The sequence below is a fragment of the Phlebotomus papatasi genome, chromosome 2 (genome assembly GCF_024763615.1).
Source record: "Phlebotomus papatasi isolate M1 chromosome 2, Ppap_2.1, whole genome shotgun sequence".
Lineage (NCBI taxonomy): Eukaryota > Metazoa > Arthropoda > Insecta > Diptera > Psychodidae > Phlebotomus > Phlebotomus papatasi.
Window position 1 is genome coordinate 58911372 of NC_077223.1, and position 6006 is coordinate 58917377.

A 6006-nucleotide genomic window follows, 5' to 3' on the forward strand; every position below is an offset into this window, starting at 1 on the left:
CGATTTTGGCTTTCGGGATTTTGGCTGCCACCGTTATAAAGGTAATAGTATGGGAAAATATGAAGTGTTAGAAGACAGAGGATTTGCGAAGCCTAAAGCCTTCCCATACTTTATTAGGTGAGATTCTTAACAATCTCACCTACTATAATCCTAACAAAATTTCATGTCGTCCGATCGACCTCAAACTTGGCCAAAATGTGTTTCGCCACTTTCTGATCACGAATATATATGTGGCTATTTTACGTTCCCGGCCGGCCGGCCGGCCGCTCTTTGGAGCTTAATAGCTCCTAAACTAAAAAAAGATATCGACTTGCGGTTTTCGGCAAAGGTTAAATATCGTATGAAAATTGCAACATGGTGCATTGACCCCCCACCCCCCACCCCTCCTTCCGCCATTTTGAAGACCCCCCTTTTTTTGTTTTCTCAATAGCTCCGCCCCTATGGCATCGATCGGGCTCAAATTTTAGTATGTTATAGCTGGGCCTTAGAGCTTTCCATCAATACCAAACTTAAGGTCTCCCGACCCCCCTGACCCGAGCTATAAGGGTCCAAAAAAAATATCTTAAAATGGCCATAACTCCGGTTCTAATTGTCAGAATTTAAAAAGTGAGGGCTTTTTGGAAAGCGCTCGTGAAATGCCACTTCCCCTTCTAACATCGCAAGTTCATAAAACCACCGCTAGGGGCGCTATTATTAAAAAGAAAATTTTTAAATCTTAAAAGTTAAATAACTCAAAAATTCCTTATGCAATCGGGCTGAAATTTTAGTATGTTGTAGCCGTTGATTATACCTATCAAACAAAAAAAATCTTAAGTCGATCCATAACCCCTGACCCGAGCTATAAGGGGTCAAAGTTCGAACATTGACCGGCCTCTATCTCCGGTTCTAATTAACATATCGACATAAATTTTACCTTTTTGGTTTCGTCTCGATGAACACTTTCAGATGGAAGTTCAAAAAGTCACCACAGGTGGCGCTGTGATAGCATCAAAATTCATCGAAATTCAAAGTAATTTTTCTCAAAAACGGCATTGTGCAAGTTAATGAAATTTTAGTATGTTGTAGTCCAGTCTAAGACGTTTCCAAAATGGTGCGTATGTGCGCTGTGGTTTCAATAGAACCGGAGATATGAGGGGTCAAAGTTTACGAGATTCAAAAAATCATATCTCCGGTTCTATGTGACCGATTTTGATGAATGAGGGCTTAAACGAAAGATCTCATCAAATACTACAACTTTCTAGAATATTTGAACTTCGTAGGACCAACACCAGGGGCGCCACAGTCGAAAAACCAATTTCAATATCACATAACCTTAATTATCTCGACTGTCGCTGAACCGATTTTGATGATTACTTCGACATAATTATAGAGGACATTTGTCTCTACATTTCGTCCATACATCATTTTCCGGTCAGACTACGCTATCACTCCGATTTTGCCGTTTAAGTGTGAAAAAAAATGATTTTTTCCATAATAACGCTTTGAAATCACTCAGATGCCAATTTGACTGCCTCTACTCCACCAAGACACTTAAAATATGGTTTTAAATGGAAAGTCCCGCAAAATACAACAATTCTTTGATATAGTTGAAGTTCAACAAATGACTACTTGGGGCACTCTGGATGAAAAAACGAGTTAAGAAACAAAAAACCTCGATTATCTTGGCTTCTGAGTAATCGATGAGATCATGTTCTATGGAAAAATTATAGAGAACATTCTGGTCTACATTTCACCCATATAACACTTTTCTGTCAGTTCATCCAAATCCTTGATATTTTGGTTTAAATACAAAATTTGTATAATTTCACGAATTTGATTCAAGATAACTGAATGGCGTCTCCCTACTTCAGCATCAAATCGAATTTGCATGCACTCCGAGTTAGCTCACGTTAAGAATCTCACCTACATAAGCCGGTTAGGATTATCTGTCCCTTTTATTTATGCATTTTGCATTAAGGTAAGGAATTTGAAAAACGATATGAAGTAACCGACATTTTAGTGTGGGACCATTAAAATAAAATTAAAAATTATTGAGATTATATTCATTGACAAAAAATTACTCTGAAAATATAATTTTAAAAATTCTAATTCAATATTAATATATAATATAATATAATTTTTTTTTATTTCTTAAGGACTTTTCTTTTACAAATATTAAAATTTTTTACATTATATTTTCGACAGTAAGAAAAGAGAAATACTTGTCTGTACTTCACACACTAAAAAAAAATCATATTGAAGCAATTTATCACATGGAACCACCCGGAGTTGCCCACAAATGGCTCAAAGGCAGTAGTCTCTAGGTCAAAATTGAAAAGAAACGGGCGCAATTTTCGAGTCACCCTCCTATTTTGGTCGTTATAAAATTCCCAAGTGCAATTCAAAGTGGCTCCGAAGAGCGTCAATTTATTTTTAAAACTGGCCTCCATGCTGATTCCATTTTAATTTTGTGTTGAATTACATAAGAATCATCACCCAGAGTTGAGACTATTCGTCGGTTTTGTCTTTGGCGTTGCGTAATTCAAATGGAATGAATCAATTTTTTATTCTTGGCTGAAAATGTTACGAGAACTGAGAGAATTCTTTGTGTTGGGCATTCTCTCTCATGCACTCTTTTAATTTTTAAAAAAGAACCTTCAATGAGTGGATTTTTCTTTGGAGTCGTATTTTGCTTTGAGATTTTTTTCTTTTTTTCTTTTTTGGGTGTTGTGGGAAGTCCAGATGATGAAGAAAATTCTTTTAGAATTTTATATGGGGGCACTATGCACCGTTCATCCCATTTAAATGTGTTCTAAAGCATTGCTGAGCGCGAAGTGCAAATGATTGCGTCACATGTGGCGGGTCTCTTGTGAAAAATTGTGATATGACATAATCAAATTATCAATTTACTACACACCAACGTACTCGCGCGTCCCAAAGTGTCTGTTACATTTTGCATATGATGGCACAATTATTGTTCATCACCAGCAATTGTATAAGATTGATGAGGAGGAAGAAAAAGTGTTCATTCTTATAAACTTTTTGGAATCATTCCCATGGAAAGCATCGATTTCTTGGACATTTTCCATCATGAATTCTTAATCTGATTATTATATCATCAAATTCTAGAACACTCGTTCTCTTGTTATTCAAGCAAAATGCCCTCCCGGAGGCGATAGCAAGACGAACAGAAAAAATCGACACTCACCCGAAAAAAAACAAGGCTTCAGAATCATTCCCAGGAAAACGATCAAGCAGAAAATGTCCGTTTTTAGTCACTTTTCCTTTTCTAATTGAAAATGCTAATAATTCTTCACAAGTATCCCCAGCAAGGATAAAAAACAAGATCACTTAACTTTGGCGGACAGAAAAAAGTGTTTTGTAATCACACCGAAGAACACACTGTGAGAATTGTTAAACACACTTCATGCGTACATTGTTAGGTAATCGCCTCTTGTCGCGCATACAGTCACACAAATGACTCTGTACCCCCCCGAAAATTGTGTGTAGCACAGAGAGATGGGGAAAATGTCACGTTTTCCCGGTTTTCCGCCGAAAAAGCTTTCATGCACGATTGAATGGGCTTTAGGACGGGCTCAAAATCCACCGAATTACATCCACATGGGTGGCTTTTAAGCATGAAACCAAGGGGGATATTATGGGAAAATCAAGTTCACTCTCCAAGAAATTATGTGACGATTTGTACTTCTTGCTGGTGTACAATACTATCACGTTTTCGGGAAATTCTTGTGACCGTGTTAGTGAACCACGTTTTGTGGATTCGGCGATAGAGTCAGCAATACATTTTCATTCGGTCTCAGAAAGACAGAGAAAATGTCAAAAAACATTAAAAAGAAAGAGAAGAGAGAAGTTTTGTTGATAGAAAGCTCCTCCACATAAAAAGCTCATCTGAGATACTTATTTAAGAATAAGCTTTGTAACGGAAAGTCAGTAAAACAGTTTGCGATATAGCATGAAGCATATGCCTTTTCGCACGAGAATGCTTCAAAATTTATCTCAATCTCTTAACTTTAAGAGAGCCTGCTTTATCGTATTTTAGAACAATTTTAGATGATTGAACAGAGCTACAATTAACCTTTTAATAATAGCAACATTTTGCGCGGGTTTTTTTTAGAAATTAATATACCTGCAATAGATATAGGAGAAGGTGAGGCCACTTTGAGCTGTAGTTCATATACATTTTTTCGCATATTTCTGAATAAAGCCGGGTCCTACAGCTCAAAGCAGCCCTACTTCCCTTACTAGAGTCTGTCGAAGAATGCAAGTCATCAGAGCTTTCAGCTTAGTCTTCGAGTCCTATTGAGTGGTACAATTCTTTGCGAAAATTCGTTTATATCGTTTATATTGTCAATAAACCTGGTAGAGGAAGGCTTTCAGGCATCGCATACGTTCTGGGTTCGAACATTTCGTGTTTTTCTGCATATTCCTTGCATGTAACCAACCTGGCCTATTTTTTTCATAAAATGTGTGACTTAAAAATCTTCAGAATGTTGTAGTTTAGGGAGAACTAGGGCAGTAGTAAACAGGGGTAGTTGTGTAAACACTGTGATTTTTTTTCATTAATTTTAAGACTCCAGAGGATAAAACCCATAAACATTCATAGATACCATGGGGATGTATGTCCACAGATGAATTGGTCAATAAAATCCTAATACTTTAAAAATAAAAATCATTTTTCCCGAATATATTGATATTTCGATTATTTTGGTCATTTGGATTTCCACCTGGAAATTAAAAACTGTGTAAAATAATCGAAATGTAGCAATACCAGTTCCTTCCTACATCTTTCAGGATTATATTAAAGCATTTACTAGAGAAATTGAGATTCTCATTATTTTAAAAGAATTAATAATTGGTCAGAAAACATCATTTGGGGTAGATGTAAACAGGCAATATCCCCGTAATTGTAGATGTCGCGAGTGTAGAATGAATGACAAAATATTTTTTCTTCTTCTTCATTTCATTCGTTTGACAGCTGTATCTCATGGTGGGAAATTTTTCGTTCTGTTCAATAAGAAGTCACATGTTGTCAAAATATGGGGAAAATCCATTGAAAAATATTTCTGATTTGCATACTTTCAGTTTTTTTTTTGCTATTTTAATCATTCTTTGTAAAAAAGTGTAGTGATTTTTTGAAATATAGGGGAAAATGGGGCACCACCAAACACGGGGTAGCACCAAACACTAATTTTTATTTCTTAACTACTTGGACTATCTCAACCATTTCTTCAGTAGGCAAACATCCCTATAGTGCCTATAAATTCCTATAGGGCTTGTCCTTATAAGTCGAATATTTGATTAAAAAATCGCAGTGTTTGGTGCTACCCCGTGTTTGGTAGTGCCCCAGTTTCCCGTATACAGTCTCTATATATCTTTTAAGTAATTAAAATAATTGAAAGTGGTCCAAAGTTAACTTCAAGTGTGGAAAAAAGCGTGTTTACATCCTCCCCAGAAAGTGTTTATTACTTCTACCCCAGGTATTTTGTGAAAAGACAAAAATGCACAATGACACAAATTTTATTTTTATGGAAAACTCAATTATTTTTCAGCATCCGCATTACCTTCGATGTATTGCCTATACCCAAGGGTAAAACATGAGCTAAGAAAGATTTTCCAAAAAATTACTGTATGCTTGGAAAATCCCCTCAAATTCGCATCTGTTGAAAATGTTTACATGTGCCCCAGTCTCCCCTACGCTATGGAATTTCCAAAAAGTGGTAGGGGTTTCCTGAGGTTTCTATTAAACCGGAGATACGGGTTGGTAAAAGTTAACACAATTCAAAATGGCATAGTTCCTGTTCCTTTTGAACGTTTGTCCAAATCCCACATGCGTAAATCTCGAACATCAAAATCCCGAATGCCAAAATCCTGAAAGCCAAAATCTCGAATTGATCGAAATTTTCGAAATTTCGAAAATCAAAATTCTTAAATGTAGTTGCTCATACGATTGCATCCACGCTTGTTGAAAGCAAAGGAAAATTTTCTATGTTTTGGAAAATTTATTCC

General features: G+C 36.2%; 1 protein-coding gene across 1 annotated transcript in view; it reads right to left on the reverse strand.

The window, feature by feature from the left end:
- The window catches only part of LOC129801912 (LON peptidase N-terminal domain and RING finger protein 3), a 143504-nt gene extending 139831 nt beyond the window's left edge, over positions 1-3673 (reverse strand). Inside the window, exon 1 of the mRNA XM_055847353.1 lies at positions 3188-3673. The gene's annotated coding sequence lies outside the window, so the exon portion shown is untranslated. The remainder of the gene's footprint in view (positions 1-3187) is intronic.
- Between the last annotated feature and the right edge of the window lie 2333 nt (positions 3674-6006).